Consider the following 23,421-nt stretch of genomic DNA (forward strand, 5'->3'; position numbering starts at 1 on the left):
GCCATTTTTCCTTGTATAAAGTAAATTCAATTTGGTATCTCTAATTTCGTTTGGTAATTGTCCCACACAAATGCTTCTCATAACATATTCCTTAAGAATGCATTTGATGAGACTAATTTTCTGCCTTCTTACAAATTTACTCAACCTTTTTCCAAATCAATAGAACCGCTATCAGTCATTTCTGCAAATCTGTCAGCACAGACTCAGTTTGTACCGTAACTGTTAAAATTCAACAAATTGGCCTTGGAAAAATACAATCCACATGGGGTGCATGAAATGGCATTAAAGACCAGCCCATCATCCTTGTTCCTCACTTCTCATTCATGTAATTGCTTTAGATTGTTTCTTCTCACTTATCCCAAAAGACCATAGAGAAAATCTCCCTCTAAATTCAAGTCTCGGCAAGGGATAAAGACATATGTACATTAAGCCTACATCAGAAAATTGGCAGCTGAGCTCCTGCAACATTTAAGTTCTTAGGAAAATACCTTTTTTGCCAGACTCTGAGCTTTACTAATGTGCACCAAACCACCAGATAATGCTGACTAGTGAATTCCGAAGCTTCTCCTGAAACACAAGCAGCAGTATACTAGCTGCCATAGTCCAGTGCTCACTTGGACACTACTTAAAAGAGGCACAGGACTAGATCAGCTGAGCATAGCGCAGCAGTCCAAACCAGGTTGAAGCACACTGCCAGGTGCCAGAAGAAGATTAGCAAGAATACTGAAGGTCAGAGGAGGGATGCCTTGCCTGACATGTGGAGGTGTTCACATGACAGTTCCATAACAGTCTCTTGAAGAGTACAAAACTAACACACAGAGAACAGAACTGGGACACTTTCTAAAAAACATCACTGATAAAATACCTGCATTGACCACACTTGTCATTGCTGTCTCAATTTCCACTAACATATGTCAAGATTAGTATATTCCTCAATCATCCAGCTACTCAATCACTGCCTGAACAAACTGAGAGGCATTCAACCTATTAACCATGCTGATACTTGTAGTATGGCTTTCTAAACATTTGACTTCCTATGGGAAAGTCTGACCTAAAAATAGTAACTGGCACTTAGTCATTATATGCTGTTGGCATTCCACTGAGGTTTACAAGGCTCTGTATTAACAAAAATCAGTCCTTCAGATAACATAGCAGGGCACTGTGTTTTTGATCTGAGGCCAATTCCACCCTTGCCCTAGCCAGGGCTGTCACCTATGGACACTGTTCATAAACTGACAACTCCTTCAGAAATCAACTTTTCTTCAAGTAACTCATCTCCTCAGTAGGGAAAAAAAAAAAAGAAAAAAAGTGGCAAGTACAGAGGAGCAGATTTGGTTAAATCCCATAGCATGAACTAGTTTAAACTCATCTCTGAGACAGAGCTAAAGCCAAAGATTGTCATATTTAGATGGGGTTTGTATGCACCTAGTTTAGGTTCAGGTTTGGGCTTTGGATCTGTGGTCAAATGAAGACAGTCTTTGAGCTTTTGAGGGGAAGAGTTTTATGTTTCAACCCCCTTCCCATTTTTATTTGATATCTCAGATGAACAGGGATTATTTCCTCTGACTAAATTAAAGCAGAAATTGGACCTCCAACCCAGAAGCAAAATTAAAAGCCTTAGCCAAAGCCAGGTCCTAGAATTAAAACACCCACACTTGAAACCTCTGAGGTTGGTCTATTCATAACACCAAATTTTGGATTTAAACTTTTTGAACTCAGAAAGAAAACAAGAGGAAAAAAGTTATACAGCAAGTTTGGACTCATATACATCAGTCCACGTGGCAGCTGAATTGTGGAATCACAGAATGGCTGAAACTGGAAAGGACCTCTGGAGGTCATCTGGTCCAACCCCTCCTGCTCAAGCAGGACCACCTACGGCCAGTCGCCCAGGAACATGTCCCAGCAGCTTCTGAATATCTCCAATGCTGGAAACTCCACAACCTTTCTGGGCAACTTCTCAACATTTGTCTCAACAGTCTGATTTCAATTATCTGCCTTCAAATTGGCAAATGAAATGGTGTTCACACTATTTAGGGTGCCTATCCTAGTACGTCTGGGAGATAAACTACTTCGCAGAAAGGGCAGACAGCAAGTGTGTAACTCAAAGACACCTTTTCTAACAGGCAAGCAAACACATTAGCCTAAAACTAGGCAGAACCTCCAATAACATCGCCCTTCAATTGTTACCTAAGCTAAGCCAGGATGAAGGTAAAAGGCAAAAGTTGTTCAACTTTTCTTTTTTCCCAAAGTGAGTTCTCAGCTTTCTTGTGTAATACCATTAGTTCACACTTTCAGCCTTTTGCTAAAGAAATAATACTTACTGTGTGTTCAACCTTCAGTAAGAAGGCTGAAAAATGATAACATGCTTCCTGGCATTTTAGCTGAGACCACAGGGAGGAAGAATAAAGAGTGGGATTTATTGATGCTTCCATTAGAATAAAGTCATTCTTGAATAAGAAAATATTGAAACAGACTGTCTAATGAAGTGATCACAAAGGGTCTTTTCAAAGGACCCTAAGTGGAATCATCCTGATTTGTTTTCTCTTTCCACCACAGCCCTTTAAATGATCTTTGCATATTGTCTGCACTAAATCCTGCAGGGTTGCTATTTCATTTTAAAGAAAAAAGCTTTTAGGCTGCAAGGGATTCATTCAGTGAGAGCTATTATGCTTATTGTGACTCTGCTGCAGAGCCAAGGGATTTACTATATGCTCATTAGATCCTGCTTTGTTCCAAAACAATCTTTTACAATGCAAATTTTAGCATGCTGATCTACTTAGAATAACACTTTCAAAAAAAGGCGATTAAAGTAAAAGCTTCTTCTAATGCAGAAACACTACAAATTCAGATTAATTACTAATATTTTAGACCATGAAGACATCTGGCGTCTCAGCTTAAATTCAGCTTTGAACATGGTTACGAGAAGTCACAAGGACGCAGTGTTACGGGAACAAAGCAATACCGTGGACGGTCACAGAGCTCAGAGGCCACATTATAAAGCCATCATAGATGAGGCACATTTGTCAGTTGGCTTCTTGGTGACTGGTGTACAAAAGACTTGATTTGTTCAAACGCTGGCACCTGAAGCATCTATGCAGCAGAGAAACCTCACCAGCTGAGACATTCGTTCACCAGGACCTCTAAGGAAGCTACATGAGATGAGATGTGCGAGTTCTCCAAAGCCCTGCTACATAACCACCTCCAGGGCAGGGCCGACAAAAAAAAAAGTAGAGAAAGCGAGACAAATGTAGCTGGAAAAAATGGCAGAAGTGAGCAGAAACAGCTCACTGAGTTCTGACGCTGGATGTTCAGCACTCGGGGAGCTGTGACAGTTTCCATCTCTTGGTAGCGTTCTTTAAATTCACGTTTGGCAGCTGGGACCTGCAGAGGTATTGATGATGCCGGGTGCACTCTTGTTTTTCAAAGCATTAATTCTATCTTGTTCCTCCTCTATGACCTTCCCAAGGGAGCAGTTTTATGAACACAGAACGACGGAATATTATCATCCAGGAGATATACCTGATAGCTCATTCTTAATAGTTCTATAAATTTCACTAACTCTCAGTGCTTTTAAGTGTACAGCAGAGATAATACTGCTGTAAGGAATAGTGTGCACCCATCTCTCATAAGTACAGAAACCAGCCAGTCTAGTGACACTATATTAAAGCATTCTCTCTTGTACTCTGATTAGCAGAACTCAAGCTGGAGGTAGAACTTATACTGAAAACTGATCTCTAGGAGGATAATTAATAAAACAGCGGAGGTGAGCAATAAGAAAAAAAAAATAGTTTGCTGGCAGAAGTATTAATGCATCATTATAATAATTCCAGACATCCTTTCCCACACATCCATTCTAAATGAGATCAGCAAACTAAACACACAATTTATATTAAAAAACCCCACAAATCATCACCTGCTTGTACTGGACAAGTTCATCTGGTGGGAATAAGCACCTGCTCACTAAACCAACACATGATTATTGAATTCAGATGACGTCCTATTTTACACAACAAGTGCCAAATCCTTAATAAACATAAGATGCAGATGTGTGTGAGCTTGGCTTTCACTGGCAATGCGTATTTACTTCAGATTACAAACCCATGATTAAGATTTTCCTTCCATTGAAAACATAACCAGTGCTACAGGAAGGTGCCAAAGGAGGGGAGTTGCCCATAAACAACTGGCATAAGCTCCCTGAAACATGTCTCTGAAGTTTGAAAAACATGCCTCAGACTACACTGCCCTTTCACCCAGGCACAGTTACACTTGGCAGCTACCAGAGTTGCAAGAAGGACGTGAAAAAAAATGCAAAAAACCCTCCGGTGAGTCTGTTACAACATGCCTTGACTTCACCTTTCTGACTAAAGGACAGTACATGTCTGGAACGATTTTTGCATACCTTAGCAGAAAGGCACAAAGGCAGAGAAGAGGAACTTTAACAGAAGAAAGTGTTATTACGTCCTAGTCATTCACTCTGCTTAAATGCTTTATTGCTACTATTAATGGACAGATAATAACATTAATCATAGGCTGTGAAGTGACTGACAAACTAAGCTATTTCATATGAACAGAGAGCTTGGTATGTCACCTGAAGAGCTGGTAAAGGGATGTGATTTGGGTAAAACACAAAAGAAGGCAGCTGTTTGTGATTTTGCTGGACAACTCCCTAAAGAATCTCCAAATCCTAGGACTGCAAAGTAGGCTGTCACATTTGTATATTTGTTGCCTCTCCAAGGAAATTTGAAGTGAGGTGTATCACCAGACATGGCCTTGTACTGGCTCTTTTAATTTCATTTCTTCGGGACCAGTTATTCCCATTTACAAAGATTTAGACTAAGGCTTGCTTTAATTGACAAATTCTTTTGTTTGGAGGTTGTGTTTTTTTTTTTAAATTGGCTTTTTTTTTGGTTCTGTTGTGTAATGAAACCAACAGAAGTGTATTGATGGTGACATATGAAAGAGTTTGCTAGGCATGTTTTTATTCTTTAAACTAGGTAGGACACATTCCATCTAGCATAAGAATGTGAAAATACACATACACATTTGGCAGTATTTTTCCCAAGAGCTAAAAGTGTCCTCACAATTGAATGCTGTAAATATTAGCTTCAGCTTATTGGGAAGATAGTGTCCTGTATTATTAAAGTGCTGAGCAAATAAGGGATGTTCTTTGTTTGCAAGAGATTTCTAGAAGTAAAATATATATAGATACAGATATGGTTTCAAATTGAACCAAAAACGTGCTTAGCATTTCAAGGTGTTTGACAACTCAAAATATGGAAAGAAAGTTCATTTCAGATCAAGCAACAACACCTGAAAATACCCTTTTTTGAGAATGTAATTGAATAGATTCTCCTTTCTCAACAGAAGAATTCAGATATAAAATACTTCTTTGCCAAATTTGTATTCTTTTTTTCCAAAAAATCATTTGGAAAATTACTGTCCCATTATAGACAAAAAGATCATGAGTTGATTACAAAAAAAAAAATTGACATACCTTCTGCCTTTTTACGGCTTCCTTAATTAAGTCATTCAACATCATTCTTCACTCCTAGGCTGGGAACCTACACAACAAATTTCTGCTGCTGTGAGCAGATTTTGAAAAAAACAAACCCTTCAATTAGAGACAGTCTTGAAAACAAACTATGTAGAAGAAACCCCCACGCTCTGAGCCAAGTCCATGTTCTCCACCTTGGATTTACCACTTCGTGCTAAGCCAAAGAGAAAGCTAATCTACAGCTAATAGAATTTCACCTAAATTCATGTCTTGTTCTGCTTCCCTGTGTCAGACAGCCTCATGTTGAACCACGTGGTGATAACTATCATGCTGGGAATCAGCAGCAGCTCTGTCCCTGCCCTTGGAGACAACTGTAAGGCAGAGCTCAGCCGAGGTTTGAAATGTTTTTGTATCGCCCTTCCTTGCTCTTATCCAAGGACTTTCATCCTGACACCCGAGAGTGATTTGCAGACACCCACTGTGAGCAGGGAGAACAGTATCCCAATTTCATAAACTAGGAAATGAAAATGGATGTTTTTCATGCCACCTCTCAATGACTGTCCTTACAAAAATTCATTGCCTCCATGAGCTTCTTAGCATGGAAAGGGTTAGAACAACTAGGATACGTCAGATGAGGATTTCAGAGAATACTTAGACAACTTGCTTATACAGTGTGCTCATCCCTCCCCATCAATCCTGTCCTTATTTACCCTTCCCTGGCCCAGCTCACAATTCAGCCTGCGTTTTGCATACTGCTAGATGTTGAAAGGGATTACAGTGCAAATAGGCACTCACAAACATGGCGCTGCTTGACTTGTGTCTAACGGAGTAAACCAGAGCCAGGTATATATAGCACCATCATGCAATACAGGTATTGGCACAAAACTGACCTCAAAAAGGATGTCAGACATGACCAGAAAAGTATTGCATTAGAATAAATACAGAGTTTACTTAATGACCTATGGCATTTTATGTTCCTGGACAGTTGCTATAGTTTTACTCCAAAATATACACTTCAACTACAGTTTGGCTGAAATAAATAAATAAAACCAACTCCTCTGTTACTGCAGTAATTTTTTATTTCTGGAGAATGGTAGCAGTCATTAAATACTACTTTGCTTCATTAAAGTCTGAATTTCCAAGAACTGAAAGGAACTGTGCCACAGGATTAAGTAATTCTTTCATCATACGGCTGATGTGTTTTATCCCTGCTGGGTCACAAGTGCTCTTCATTTACTGAGCTCCAGGTTTTATCTAACTATTTATTTGTGGAGCCTTTGTTGTAAACATTCTGGGCTGCCAAAGAAATAATCAAGAGCCTTTCCTACTTTTCTTTTTCAACCTAAATACAATTCTCTGTTAAAAACCCTTTTCTGGTAAAATGGGATGGATGATTAAAAAAAAAAAAACCCAAACAATTACAGGGGCTGCATTGCTTTGCCTATCATCTATAAGAAAATTTGAAAAAAACACAGCTCTACATCATTTTTATGAAGGCACTTTTCTGGACTTTCAGTTCATTTAATTTTGCCCTGGAGCATCTTTGCTGTAACATAGAATACAATCCACTTGTCTGTCCCGTTGCCTCTAAATAATCTCTTTCCATCTTCTTTCAGAGCCAGGCTGTCACAAGCAGCGTAATACCTCTACAGAGATGAAATAAGACAAAAGCAATAACCACAGTCAAGGGCCCCAGGGATTTCCTCACTAGCTTTAACTACAGTGTCCACTGTATCAAAATCCTGCCTTGTTGCCCTGTGTCAATGTTTACATGCTCTGCTGCTTCTACCACTGGCATTTTCAGAGGAATTCCAGCCTTATCTGCTTTGTCAGGTGATGGCAACAACTATTTCCCTTCCCCATTTCTCCTGTCACTGTCACCTTCTGCCAGGCAACTCTGGTCACAGTCTCTGCTCTACGACTGAACTATGCTGAGCAATGCCATTGTTATATGAAGGATGCTGTGTTTAAAAAATGGATTCAAGCACCCTGTAACACTGCAGGAGAAAGGGCTTTGTGGCTGCTTGTTTCCCACAGCTGAGACTAAACTGCAGGTTACGTGGTTTGTTTTGGCTGGGCCAGCTGAAGACCTTATCCCAGAGGTGTTTGTGCCAGTCCTGGTTCATTCCCTCTGCCCTCCACATTCCCCCATCCCCAAAAGATTACCACTGCTTGAGCTGGTCATGTAAATGCCCTGTAATCTGGGTAAATTTTAATTCAAAATGATACAGTCTATTTTAAACACTTAATAAAAGGAGCTGCAACCCTGTATCATTTTGACAGATTTGGGAAGACTAGGTATGCAGCTGAGGTTTAAGGGAATGGTAATCTCTGTTTCAGGATGAAGACAAAGAGGAGGCAATATATTTTTACCTAGCTTTGCTGGAAACAAAATGCCTGACTAATTTATGTTGGCATGGACCAGTTAAAGGGTGAGTTTCAGTTTTTTAAAAGAGGAGTACTGTGGCTGTTAATGTGACTGCAGTTATGGAAGCTTCAATCACATCCAGATGCTACACATGCACATATTAAAACACCAGAAGCATTTCAGAGATCCTCTGAAAGATGGATGTAGACAGAAAGAAATATTTCCTCCCATCTGCCGTAGAACAAAAATTGAATATAGGGAAAAAAAATGTCTTATTCTAAGTCACATCTGAACCTATGGCAGAGACAGAAACGAACTCAGGTTTTCCAATTTTGGGGCTAGTGCCTTAGCTGAAAGATTATCCTAATGCAACCAGCTATAGTCAGTCTATGAACTCTGCATAGAACAGGCAGAGAATTTTTACTCATTAGCAGATCTCTGCAGGATTTCTGGCCAGGAAACATCAGTTCGGCTAAGTATTTTAAAATTTGTGTTCAGTCCAGTTTTTCTCACCTTTATTATTTCGAAGAGAAATCCTCCTTCGTGCTCTAACAGGAATCAGGAGCCAAAAAACACCGGCAGCCCCAAGTGAACCAGGACGCATAAGCAGGGACAGTACTCCAGCAAATACACGGCCTCTCCATGAGTTGCCCCGGGGAGCCCCTGGGCTCCCCAGAGCTGTGCCCAGGCAGGCTGCTGAGGAACGTGGTCTAGCGAGAGACCAGGCAAATTCAGAGAAGCCAAATCAAAGAAATAGTCTGTGTGGAATAAGATGAATGTAATGAATCGTTGCCTTCCAATTAAGAAAGACCCTCTTAATTTTTTTTTCCCCAGTGTAGTTTAACCGGGATCCTCCTTCCTGATTAGAGTCAGTGATTACTGATGGTCCCCAGAAAACAGACTAATAAATTCACATGCTGACAGATACAGACAAGTTATGAGACTATAAAGACACTGTTCTTAAAGATGTCTAAACACTGTCTCCCAATATCTGCAACAACTCATGTCAAACCGCCTCGGGGAGGGCTCAGTAGCACCATCTGCTCCCTTGAAAGAACATGTCATATACATTCAATGTCTACCTGCATTCATGCGCACAGACAGGCGACACAACTGAGTGGAGCATCTAAAGGTGGTAGCCAGAGATCACTAGAAAACTCTGCAGGTAAACCTGTCCCATAGCTGCACTTGGGAGTGTTCAAACTTCAGGTGGAACAAAGTTTGTGCAAATGGACCGAGAAAAAGTACTTCTTTTCCTCTGACAAATTAACTGTATTTCAGTAGTGTTCCTTCTAAATAGCATAAATGTGGTTTTAAATCTCAAAAATATGCCATACAGTGAAACTTAAGAAGCCCTACCTATTTTCTGAGAGAAGTCCAAGAGACAGTTTGATAACTAGCTGCATGGGAAGAAATTCCTGGTCCTAGCTCCTTAATGTAGCAGAAAGACATAAAGAAATTTAATAATTGGTAGCTAATGCTAGAGAAATTCTGACTTCAGAGTAAATGTTGTTTTTCTAAAAGCAAAGATAATTAAACATTGAACAGCTTACAGGCTTACTGTGGCAAATTTCCTACTACTTTAAGTTTTTTGTGCAGTGAGGCTAGGCATTTTTAAAACCTACCAAAAAACTCAAACAGAAACTATGGGCCTATCTGTATAAACTGCTGGGTCAGAATTTCAGCCTTCCATTAGCCAGTTTAAAGAAGCCTGCCAGCAGTTGGGGGATTTAACCTTGCATATCAAATTTACAAAGTATTGTGGAGGAAGAAGATACCATGGCTCAAAAGAAAGTCTGACAATCGGCAAACTCTACTTCTCCAATTTTTATAACTTATATAAAACTTTTATGTGTTAAAAATTAATCAGGCAAGCTTCCTAGACTGGGCTCAATCCAGCCTAATGACCTTTTGATGCAGAATTAGAATTTCTTCAGACAATATTTCTTTCCTTAAATTTCTCAAGCTATGATTATTATAACTACAGGGCAAGAGATACAGGTGGAGATTAATAACTCCTTCACAAGGGGAAAAACAATGAATACATAGTGCATCACCTTCTGATAATCCAAGACACAATAGAACAACATCTTCCTCTGCTTGTAATCATTCAGGTTGTGCAGTAAACCAGAAGTTATCAAGCAGAACAAACTTAATGCACTTGAGAGCGGTACAGTCATGGTTTTATATTAATAAACTCAAGAGTAGGCAGCAAGCAACAGCTACTACTAAATAGGCACCATGGCCAGAACTGAGCACACTATGCAACAACACCTCAGAAGCAAATGTTCTGTAAATGTCTTCCTCAAATAGAAAGTGGAAACTTTATTTTTAAGCTAGCCCCTGAGGACAGTCATCATATGATGCTAAGTTTTTAAAAAAAAAAAAATTAAAATAAAAAAATAAAAAATTAAAAAACCTCAAGCAAGCAGCAGAGTTACTGGGAAAGGGCCAGGTGAATTGAGTCGCTCCCAAACCCATTCTCTCTAAAGAGCAGAGCAAAACCGTCTCCCAGCTCCTGCCAGGGTGACTGCACAGGACTCCAAGGAACTCTGCGGTGTCCCTGGAGGGCAGCCCTGAGGCATCCTCCCCATACACTTGCTTCACACACTTTGTTGAGCTCTGAATGCAGCTTCTGGTGCAGCTGCACTGCGACCTCTGGGACACAGGGTCTCAGGACACAGCGTCCCGGCAGATCTGTAAACCTCAGCAAAAACTGTTCACAGGCAGCTCCCTGACTGCTACAGAGGCAGACCTATGGACTTTCCTTGTATCTCTGAGTGGATTACCTCAACTTGGACCTTACTTTCAAACTACTTTCCATTTTTAACCATTAGATTGCATTTTGCCTTTGTCTGGAAAACTGCACTATTAGAAATCTTCACTTTTATATCTTTTGAGATCATTAGGAAATCACTTCTTCCCTTTGCTACTGATGCAGAATGGCATTACGAAGGGCAGAAATGCACTTCGCAATTGCCTGTAGTTCCAGATCCAGCCAAGTACTTGACTGCTTGCTTAACTATACAGGTCTGTGTTACTCCATTGACTATAGCAGGACCACTCACACAGCTAAAATTAAATGCCTATTTAAGTGCCTTGTAGGTTTTTGGCTTGTTAACAATTCACCGCCAATACTTCAACCCGCTTAGATGGTCGCTCTCTCTCACTTGTAGTGGTTCTCCGGTGATAACTGGAGTTTAAAAACTCCTTTGAACTCCAAGTTGAACAAGTAAATGTGCTTCTGAAAACACCCATGAGAAGACCTACTGAAGAACCTGCTATCTTTCCTACTTATGCAATTTTCATAACAGAACTGTACATCACACTTATGTCATTGGCAGTCATCACCTCAGGCAGTACATACAGTGTGGGTGGGTTTTCCTTTTTCTGATTACCTAGGAAGTCTTGCTGTCTCTAATTTTCCATGAATCTCATGAATTGCCACTGAAATCTTTATAGCTACAGTAGCCTGGAATGTAATGCTCTAAACCAATTTTATACCCAATAAAACAATTTAATACCTAATAAACTTTATGAAGAAAGTGGCACATTTCTAAGCAGTGCCTCTTGGTAATGAAATCAAGCCAAAGATGCTTGAAGGAGAAAAGCTCCATGTCTGTGAGTAGCAGCCTTGGGTACGTGCTGACACCTAGGGTGGACATCAAAGACCTCACAAAACCAACCCGTACAATTTGATTCCCCAGGCATATTTGGCAAAGCTGTAGCAATGGGTCCATCAGCAAAGAATTATTAATCCTTTTCACAACAGATGTAATGCACTGAAGTGTACTAATATAGATAAGGAAGCAAAGTCAAAGTGCACTGAGCTAAAGTGAAGAGGCTAGCAGAGCTCCTGTAACTGTCCGATTGACAGGTTTCGTTTGGATGAACTTCCCAAAGGCGCAGACTGCTCTTCTTCAGAACAGTGATGCTGGAAAAAGCACAGGAACAGTCTCTCACCTTTCTAGTTCAGCTGAAGCCTGAAAATGCTGATGTGTGAAAATGGGAGTTCATTTTGCAAGAACTTTCGCGAGCACTCAGATATTGACTTCCAAAATTCTGCAAAGAGATGATTTTTGGATTTCATTTTAACTGAGAATAGTGTAAGCCACCCCAAGATGAAATCAGTATTCTTTAAAACGTAACTTCAATTTGGAGAACAGAGTCTCATCCTTTCGCTCCTCAGAGCAGCTTGTAACAGATCTAATCAAATATAATGTGCTTTAGCTAGAAGGGTAGGGAAGAAAAACTGTGTATGTGAATGAAAAGAGGATGGGTCACAATAGCAGCAATGACTTATGAGGGTTATTTCTCACATCTGAAAGCCCAATAACTCACAAGTACCCCAGCCATAAGTGAATTATATGAGTCTTTTGTGCAAGTAAAATTTTCCATTATGCGCCTAGTCTGATGCACTGTAACAATTTGTCTCTCTTCACAAAACCATAAGGAATGTTTCCAGGAGAACTTCAAGAGCCACAGAGGGTAAAAGGCTTCCTTGCCTGCAAAAATGCCCATGCTTCAATCATCAATGCCTCTTTACATTTAAAGCTGCCTAAGTGCTTAACACTCACCTTTTGATGCTTTGTAGGAAGCATACCCTACAATGCATCATTGGCATACACTCTATATCCCCTATTTCTTTCTCTTTTTTCCTTTGGTACCTTTCATAAAAGACTAAACTGTACTTTCAGCTTGGCTGTTGTAAATTTACAATCAAGTCATTGACTCGAGCGAAGTTAGTCTGAAACTATACCAGTCTAAAGGCAGCAGCTGGCCACAAGAATGGCTTTTGTGTATTACATATGCGCTTCTCTCCTCTCTCCTGATTTATTATCACAACTAGATCCTCTGTGTTTTAGGCATATGCAAAAAAAAAAAAAAAAAAAAAGAAAAAAAGAAAAAGCCCATTGCTAACAAAATAAAACTAGTAGTATATTTCTGCAGTTTGTCTTATGGACCTCTTGGGGTAGTTTAGATGATGTCCTCAGCTTTGTAGTGAGAGGCTTCACATTTCTAAACTTAAATAAAATGAGGTTAAAAATGAAATTTTACACTTTTTCTCTTATGGAGAAGTTGTATTGTAGAGAATGATCCCGTACTGTCAGGGAAACAGTACAAATAATAAACCTTAATTCCGTTTCTCAGTTTCTCAACTTAACTGACACCTTCAGGCTTTGAAGAAAAAGCCCTCATTGATGTGATGACTGTATAGAATTAGGGACCTCAGAGCGACCTCATTCTGCATAGAAAACTGCTTCAACTCTAACCTCTGACCAGCTTCAAAACACAAATGCAAACAGCAGTCCATAAGATATCCAAAATGAAGTGGTAGAAGCCAGCCCTGGTTCTTCACTCCAGCTCTGGATACCAAAACTGGAAGAAATCAATTTGTGGCCCTGAGATACACAGTCTTGGTAGAGCATCAGAAGTCTGGGTTTTATACTATGGTGACAAAACTTGCACATTTCCCCTCCTGTCCATATCCTGCTCCATCATCCATTTCTCCAGTTGCAAAAGAAAAATGAAGAAAAAGACGGGTGAACCTTTGCACAGCCTTTGTACCCATGGAGAACTGCACATGCTACAGGTAATCTTTTTTTAACTTCTACTCATTTCAGGGCTACTGTACATATTATCATGAATGTGCCCTGTGGAAAATCATGCCAATTATGACTGTGGTATAACAAGTTAGGTGAGTAAACCATATGCCTGGGGCCCTATGACTGAAATGGGAAGTCTGTTTCAACACAAAGTATCAGTCCACCTGCTTGATTCTTTCAGTAGCACAGGAGCTGTTGAGTGCTCCTTCAGGCAATAATCTCTAACATCTTTAAATACACACACAGTTTTAAGCATTTCCCCTGACATGAGTGGGAACTTTAAAACTGTGCTTAAAAACCTTTGTTATATTGAGGTGGAATTAAATCTGCACTTGCCCTGGATACTATTGCATCTTTGCATGATGGATCTCTGTAATCATCTTCCACTTAATCAAAACACAACTCAGCATAGCTCTGATTACACAATTTCAAATGACAAGTAACAGTGTTCATCTTTTGTTTTGATGAATTGTGAGTTCTCTACATAGATAAAATAGTTAATTTGTTATTCAGAAATGGCATTTAATCATTGAAGGACATTCTGAACCTGACCAGAAGAAAAACCCCATCCCAACAACCAAAGGAAAAATAATCAAACAATATTTGATAAATGCAATATGTTTTGAACAATTTTGTTCAAAGTGTTGAGCTTAACAAAAAGTAGGCTAAGTTAGCAAAAACTGTACTAATCGACAAACGGAAAAAACCCAACCCTGTCTTGTTTCACTTCCCTTGTATTTCACAACATCTACAAGTTGCTACACAGGAGGCAGTTTTTAAAAGAATTTACAGTCTTTTTGTATTCTGAACAAATTCACTTGCTCAGCAAGAGAAATGACATTAAACTGCTGACAAAATATACAAAGCAGAGCTGGTTTCAGATATTCATGCCTTAGACTGTGTCAAAAGCACTGCAAATATTAATATCAAACCATGACTACTTCTAATAGAAACTATGAGAGAAGTCAAAATAAAATGTGTCTTCTAAAGCAAGAAGCTGAAAAAAACCACATCTCGGGATGATAAAGAGACTGTAGAAAATTCAGGTACTGATTTCATGGGAATTAACTATGCATAATATACATAGGTAAGAAGACAGCATAACCTTGTGGGTAGGGCATTTTTGTAAGTCTGAGAAGGACAGCTGGCTTGAATCCTTGGTTCTGCCAAAACCAGAGTATTTGAATAAGACACCCCATACCTCAGTGTACTCATATGTAAAGGGCAGATAATAAAATTACCTTCCATTAAAAACACAGGAGAATCAGAAGCTGAAAAAAATATACAGAAATTAAATACCTTGCTTTTTTGTTTTTAAAACAACAGCACAGGTGCTTTAAAATACTGATAGTCTGCTTCCAGATAAGCAAGCAGAAGTTGGTGTTGACTTAGCATAAGGGTCCTCCAGACGTGACTGATTATTGGGGTGCCTCAGTTTGCAGATGGCCAATTTGGGACTCCTTAAAGAGAGTCAATGAATGCATCTCTTTTTAGCCACCTGCAGTTATTTCCCAGTTTAGTAACATTAAGAAGATGATGGCCAAGCAGGCTACTGCTACTTCACCATGCTACTGCATACTTCACCATGCTGTGCAGCACATCATGTTGTAACCACGACCTTTTGTTAGACGGATCATCACAAGTATAAGGGCACATGCCATTAAATATAATTCTGCCTTAACTGAAGTGCCATTCTATGAAATGGTTACTACTCTCAGCAATTTGATCAAGACACGTATTAGGACAAACCAGTATTTTATGTCAGCAATGGATGATATCTACACCAAGAATGAAGTAGATTGTATTTCTTTAAGTCTCTGATCTTCAAGGACTGCAATTTAAACCATTTATATATGGTGAACATTACAGTGTATACAGCTTTCATCATTTTCAGCTGTCCTCAGTCACAGAAGAGGCCCTGCCCACACTAGGTTAGCATCAGGGTGATCCTCCCTGAACTTCCCCCCCCGGGTAATGTTCCACAGCACTGCTTTCTTGGTGTTTACTATATCAAAATGAAAAGTGGCATCAAGTTCTGGGAGAGCAAGATCTGACTCTCAAATAGGTACAAGAGAGGAAATTCACTAGTTTGGAAGAGAAATCATTTAGTCATCAGCTTCCCTCGCCTCTTTGCAACCCAGGAGAGAACCAAGGCATTTAGCTCCCCAGCTGCTAGGTGGTCCCCTGGGTAACATTAGCACCTGGGGTAGGTTTGAGCACTCACACTTTGCTCCAAGTTATATTATGCTGGCCCATCTGTTGGTGCAGGAAAATGTACCTACAAACATAGATGCACTGGAAGTGCTTGGCTGTCCCATTAGTGAGGTGATTAGTAGCACTGGCACACTTTCAGGCAACTATTGCACTCAGACAGAAAGAAACAAAATACATTTTCATCAGCTGAAATACAGAAACTGAGTCTATAAACATAAAGCATCTGCTTTGTGAAAGAAAAGAGGAGAAAAAAACTGAGAAAAAACATCATGGCTTTAAAATGATAAAAGCCCTTCTAAGAACAACATACAGTATTTGCTGAAAATGTGTGCAGCATCGTTTGTCAGATATGAAATTTTAAAGTGAGGATCAAAAGGTACTGAAGATGGAGTACTTGCATGACACTGCTCTATTTTTCTGAAAGCCTTACAGTGCTTTTAACACAAGAAAACATCAATGTGGCAATCACATTTCTGCCAAACAAATTTTCAGCATTGACAGGTAGCAGTTAGTAAGCCTGTTGAGTGCAATTAGCAGTTGCAGGGATGACAGCGTTGGACATCAGACCACACATCATTGCTTGCTGCTGGGAAAGAAACCAGCCTGCTCAAACCACTGTCACAGGGGCACTGACACTTCCTACCAAGTGCCACCTTCTCTGGTGTCCACTTTCTGTACTTAGGTCACGCCACACCGTGGTACTGGCGTTCCTACAAGCTGTTGTTCAAAACTCAAAAAAATACGCAATGGATTCAGGAAGCCAAGATCTGATATTTCTATTTATATTCTTTAAAAGCAGCCCTAGGCTGTAGGATTTCACAGAAAACATCTTTTTCATTTTCTTCAGCTGAATGATATAAACCAAGTTCCACCCCTGCTATAAAATATTGCTGTAGTGATGTTGTAACCATGATGGTTTGGGATAAAAAAATTGAAGGAAGGTCTCTGAGCTCAAAAACGTCCTACTTTTTCTATGTATGTCAACTAATAAAACATATTCTTTCTTTGGCTTCAGCTATCAAGTACATGATTCCCTATCTATTTTACTTCTGCTGTTTCCTTCTTCCATTGTAATACTTTAGAAATCCAGTCCTGGACACGCACACACTTGTACCTGGCACTTACAAAGATCCCAGCAGATACTGTCCCTTTTCATCCAGTCACACATCTTGGCATTACAGCGTGACATTACACTGCAAATGTAGACATAAATAACATGGATGGGAAGCCAGTCTCCTGGATCTGCCTAGTGCACAATAAAGACAACACATAGGAATTTAAAACAAAAATTGTGGCTGAAAAACCTAGGAACACCCCAAATTTCCTACTGTTCTGATATAACCTGCAGAATGCTTCAAAAGAGAAGAGTGACAAACTCCACAAGGAGTGGCTGTAGCAACGTGGGTGAAGTACTTTGATGCCTCAAAAGAACTTCATCTTTTAAAGAAAACAGAGAAAAAAAAATGCTGCTTGGAGATAAGTGCCACAAACAAGAGTTTTGCCTGACAGAAATCAAAACAAAGCCCTGCTCAGCCCATCTACTGAAAGATAATATTGCATTAGAAAAAAAATCCAGCTGTTTTGAAATACTTCAGAGGACAAATCTGACTGTCTTGGCAGCATCCTCCTTACTGTTCAGCAGTTTCAATAGCGTAAGATATGAGAATCAAATATTAACAACCTTGTTTCTCAGGCATCCTTCTGTAATGTAAGGAGATATCTCTCATGAATCTGTTCCTTAAAATGATTGTGACCTTTCTCATCTTAGGCGAACTCCCAAGAAAGCCAGCACTACTAAGTCAGTGGATTGGTAGCATGACCCACCCAGCTTAACAAAGTCCATTGGTGTTTGGGCAAGGCTCTTGCATCTCTTTCCAGTCATTCAGAAGAAACAAACCAGAGGCAGCATTTGGTGATTTGAGTCACCTTGAAGAGCACAAGCTCTAATAGTTCTATTTCTCAGAAGGTGCGTGGCTGTTTAGACCATTACTCCCGGCAGTACAGCATCACACGAGGGCATCATTGCACTGCAAACACTCTGAAAGAAAACCACCTCCTACCTCAGAGTACTCGCTGTCTTCACAGACAAATGGGGAAAATAAATGAAACAAAGGCAAGAACTTCGCTGAAAGCTCAATTTGTATCTAGGGAAAGAGACAGCAGTGGAGCTGGTGTTCCTATTTAATACCACTTCCTAACTTGAAGAATGGATTTGGTTTTTCTTCCTTCCTCCCTCCCAGTCAGCGTCCCCTTCCTTGCTTTTATCCCTTCCTAGTCACTGTATCCTTCATTTTCAGTAGAGGACCATGTTGGTTCCAACACTTCCCTGCTGCTTTCTCACAAACTTCTTTGTGGTGTCTTTGTGAAGACCGACGCTACAGCATTTTTCAAATGTCACTTACTATTTGGTTTTAGGCATTCATTTTGCAAGCTAAGACAGGATGCCTCACAGCGTGCCTGCATTCATCTCCAGGCAGCAAAGGCCTTAAACACCTGCTTATTTTTAACCAGGCACTCAATTCCCGTTCACATCAAGGGGATTAGACAAGTGCTTCACACTAAGGAGGTACTTCAGGGCTTTGCTGAATTGGGGCCTGAATTTTGATTGAAGACTTTGATGTGAGGATTTTCAACTTACACTTTTGGTGGTTTTTATAATCTCATTCTTAAACATGGTAATACCTACTTGCCTTTTTTTTTTTTTTTAACCCTAGGTAATCATACAATATCTAAGCACCTCTAAGGACTGAATACAACTTAATTCAGAAGTTGTACTCAACTTGCATAAGTTGTGCTGATGGCAAAGCCCCAAAGACTCAGCAAAAGTTTAGCTCTGCTCAAATGTCTGACTGACATCTAGGGAATATGGTTTGGTGCGCTTTCCAAAGCTTCTCTGAGCTATTTAAAGAAAAAACAATGTACACACAAAGCACTGTGTTCTCCTACCTAGCAAATCTGGTTAGGAAATTTTAATATAAAGGATTACTTTTTTTTTTTTAACTATTTTTTTCTACTGTTATTTTTGTGCGTGAATACTGTTATTACTATATGTGAATCATCAATAAGGCAAGCAGGCTGCAGGTGCTGTGACAAACCATTTAAATTTTGGAAGCGTGTTTTACTGTCACTCATTAAAATGATGCGTAGCTATATATATTTGGAAACAAAATATTAAAATTACAGATACACATGTATAATTTTAGGATATATTTGTGTATAAGCAACTCTCAGCATCCCTCCACAAAGTTTTTGTTTGAGGGGAAGTGCCACAGTGCTAACTTCGAGATTATTCCAATTGAATGAACACTTCACCAAAAGCAACACCACAAGTATGAAATTAAGTTCAATGCATGCTACAATATTGCAAACTCCCTGCAGGCAGGATCTGGCAGAGCTGCAGTCAAAGTTTTACCAGTGAAATTTTTGAGCAGAAATTCAATGGGATTTGGATATCCAGGTCACTGAGCACCGTCTGGAATATTTCACCCCTTTTATTGATCTTTCCTTAAATCAGATGCACGCCTAGCATTATAAAGAAACAGATGTGCAAGACTGCACATACGCTTGGAAAGGAGAAGAGAAAGGGAGGGGCAGTAATTGCAGGCCAGGATGGCATCTGATATTAAAATTACTTTATTGTTTCCACTCCACTTGATTTTTGGGGCTAGCAATCAAGCCAGATGGATTTACATTAGCAGACGACCTGACCTTCACTTTTCTTCTGAATTGTCTCTACTGGCTGCAGGTCAAAATACGTCTTGGGCATTTGATAGATTTTTTTGTTTGTTTGTGGGGTTTTGGTTTTGTTTTGTTCTTTTTTTTCTTCTTTTTTTAAAGCTTCTTTTGGAAACGTTTAGTGGTATTTATCTACTGCAAGCAAGTGGGCAGGGCTTACAAGAGCAGCTTTGTTCAGCAGGCTTTGGTGTCATGCAGGCATGCTGCCTTATTTGAGTACCTGTCTTTTCTGTAAGGGATTTGTTATTTGTTTGTTGTCAAGACGCCTCTGGGTATTAGCCCCCACTTTTTATAAAGAGATTATTTTTCTATTATTTTTCACACTGTTCCCCTTCAGCAGTTTCAGTCGCTGTAATACTTGAGGATGTTCCAAAAGAGAGAGGGATAATGCATAATTTCATGTTGTGGCTTCAGATTCTCTTTCCTGAAATCATTTTCCTTTGAAGTGGCTTCTCGGTCCCCAAATATCAACTCCTCCTTCCTTGCCCTCTCTTAATTCCTCTTCAAGATCTACTTTTATACAAGTTTTTAACTGCTGTGGCTTTACTTGTGTCCACATGGTCCCATACTACTATTACTAGTCCCTGCAAAATAAAGCAGGATCAAGAAGCCTGACCCTTTTGGCAAAGCTGACCCTGGAAAATAGAAAGCCTTTTGGCCTCTCGATGGAAATTGTAAGGACTTTATTTTCTCCAGAATAGCTAATTTTCTCCTTGAGCCACAGACCTGGGAATGGACCCAGTTCTGGTGCCCAGGCCTAACTGCTGCACTGGACCACAGAGCCCTTCACAAACCTAGCGCGTAACTGGTCTTTAAAAACAGAGAGAGAGGTCACTCTGAACAGGAGGCTTAATTTGAAAATAAAAGACACAAGTCAGCAACACAGAAGATGCCTTTAGGGTCACCTCAAGGTCAGAGTATGAGAATGAACAGGCAGATGGGAGAAAAAAAATAATATCATAAGGCCCTATTTCTTATCTCAGTGGGCACAAGGTATGAACTAGACAGGTTCGTCCTCTGAGCAGGTGAAGGAGCGAAGCACATGCATGAAGCATGAGTTCCAATGGCATGAGGCATTTCCAAGCTGTTCAAAAACCCAGCACTAAATTCAAGCTGTTCTGATTCACTGGTACATGAATACAGAAATAGCTAGTCTGGCACCTTTCAGCTTTCTTCAGGATTACAGTTCTAAAAGGACTAAGTCTGGAAAAATGTCAACAGCTTTCAACTTGCTAAGAGAGAAACATTTGACACAAGGCTTTTTAACACATTTGAAAAATAAACAAAATTTAAGTGGAACATGAATCTGGATCCAGTACAGCTTCCTGGTTTATACCTTGAACTGGTGTGGACTGGCATCTCATTACCAGTTTCAAGGAAACCATGCTCATTTCTCAACTGAGAATCAGACATAGCCCCTTTATTGCTGGCCATAACTGAGTCTTAGGACATATCTCAGGAGTTAAAAAAGTTACTATCAGCAGGTTTACACAGGGCAGATAAATAAAAGCCTAATGGGAGGGATGGGTAATATCTTCCACAAAGGAGTAGTTGAGGTGCATGAAAAAAAATATTAGATTGCGTCACAAAAATCAGACAGTAACACTATTAAAAAAAAAAAGTTATCTGGAGATACTGCCCTAAATCTAGTGATAAATGTGCTGATAACTCAATACTTAAGTTTTGTGTCACCACTGTAAACCAGAGGTCATTTTTCAAAAGTCTGAATGTTATACTTTCTTGGTCCATCTTCAGCTGAGGGTTCTCAGCTCTAATGGCAAAAATAAAATTTATAGTCTAGAACTTCGAGTTGATTCTCATGTTAGATAGAAGCTTGTCTCCAGAGGTTAGGCTAAAATATTTCTTACTCTCACGGATGCTTGGAAGTTTTTAAGGAAGTATGAGGTTGCTAAAAAATAGAATGAGAAAAAATAGCCTAGGACATGGGGGAGAAAGACATAAGAATAAATTTTTTAAAAATTTTAAGTTTTTAAGTCTTTGTTATGTAAATTCTTCATTCTGGAAAAGCTGTCTTGTTCTTCGCTACCAGACCAATACTCTAGAGCCCTCAGACATCCTTGTGATGTCTGGTATATAAATTTATTCATGAACAAAAGTCACTGAGCCCAATTCACTCCCATCAGCCCACCACGTGGCCCTAGCGCAACAGAAAATTCACTTAAGGGTTTTAGTGGTGCAGGACACAATCTAACACTTTTCCTTTTGATCCAGATATTTTAGGGCTTGTCAACACGAAGATAATTAAGATTGGTTAATTATAAGATATCAAAGTGAATACGTACTTAAATAAACATATTGGACTACTATGAAAGCTAATTCATCTGGAAGCGGCTTTACATTGAAGATCTTGGTTTAGCAATCTAAGGCCACTTTACACACACATGCTAACTTCACACCTTGAATTGATTCACTCTTTCTGAATCAAATCAGCAAGACATTAGTTTCTTTAACATCTTTACTGAAAGGATGTGTCAAATTCTGAAAACCCTTTGAAATTTGTCACAGATGTAACTGAGAGAAGTGATTTAGTCTTTAGTGTTGACATGAGTAAATAGTTTACTGCTACCGTTTTGAAACACTGAAGTGAAACACTGTGAACAGTGAAATGCATTTAAGTCGGTCGGAGAAACAATCTAAAACTGGAGTTAGTAAACATATCAAGACAAAAGAAGCAAAACAACTTCACTAAGGACACTTGGAACAAGTACATGTAAAACTCTTTTGCACTTTGCCAACCTACTGCATCACATCCAGGATTTGTTAAAAAAGATAAAATAAAAAATGCCACAACTCTGCAAACGTGACTGCAACACTGATCGTTGCCACCCAGGTATCCTGAAAGCGGCTCATGCACCTGACCAGACCAACTAGGCTGGAATTATTATCCACAACACCTGCTTACAAGATGTGTATAAAGTGTTAATCAAAAATTAACCCGTAAACTAACACACCATTAGGTTTCTGATTTACATCTCATCATTGAAACTAATGTCATAGACCTATTTAATAAGCTCATCACCTGTATAGCTGTCTTCTCCCATTTGCACATGACAAGGAAGCACAAGACACTCATGATTACCAGCTCTGTTCACGTACCTGAATTATTCAGTTAGGTTTCTTCCCTTTGTGAAAAAGAACAGTGCAGATCACATAGCATGTGCTGAGAAAACCCGTCTAATGACTTTATGGATGTCTCACGTTAAAAGATTCAGTAGATTGAGCCCATGGTTTATATTATATACTAACATCGATGTTCTGAACAGCCTTTTGAAACTCAGCCATAGCCTTACTAACCCTCTCTAAACTGGCTGAGTTACGGTAACAAAGGCTGCCACTGTGTGGACAGTTTTTTTAGTATTCAGGTAAACACAATATACTTTTCTTTCTATATCCCCTTGCTTCAAATGGGAAACTGAAAAGCAAGTTGCTTCATCTTGTTCTAGTGATGACCTGGATGCAAGACCAAGTCAAGGCTTTATATATACAGTAGAACAAAATAAATACACAATGCTTTGTGCCATATACTGTCCTCAGATATGTCTCTGCAACCCTGCTGCCATCAGTTGAAACAGACTAAAGGGAAATGAGATGCATTTGGCTTCTGCCAGAGAGGAAAGGGAGCTGGGAGAACGCACTGATGGGTGCCAACAGGTAGGAAAAGGATCCTACCTCAGCTTCCTCTGGTTTCAAGCTTGAGATGTCAGCTGCATTGCATGGCCATTATTTTGTTAATGTTTGAGGACCGATTACTAATGTTACGTAATTCTTCTCTGGTCATTCTTAACAGAACCTTTCACTTCAGCCTCTAACTGCATTCATCCCACGTACTGACACAGCTTCACATTTGCTTGCCTTGCAAGGGCATATAAGTCCACCCAGCAAAAACCTCCCCTTCCTGCCTACCCTACTAGTGGGAACAAAATCCTCGTGACAGAGTCAACCGATGCATACAGTGAACGCTGATGGCAGCTGTTAGTTACTCT

The 23,421-nt window shown here is 39.7% G+C and overlaps 1 protein-coding gene across 1 annotated transcript in view; it reads right to left on the minus strand.

Moving 5' to 3' along the window:
* The window catches only part of GALNT9 (polypeptide N-acetylgalactosaminyltransferase 9), a 161,667-nt gene that overhangs the window by 31,376 nt on the left and 106,870 nt on the right, over positions 1-23,421 (minus strand). The window lies entirely within an intron of this gene.

The sequence above is a fragment of the Haliaeetus albicilla genome, chromosome 10 (assembly GCF_947461875.1).
Source record: "Haliaeetus albicilla chromosome 10, bHalAlb1.1, whole genome shotgun sequence".
Classification (NCBI taxonomy): domain Eukaryota; kingdom Metazoa; phylum Chordata; class Aves; order Accipitriformes; family Accipitridae; genus Haliaeetus; species Haliaeetus albicilla.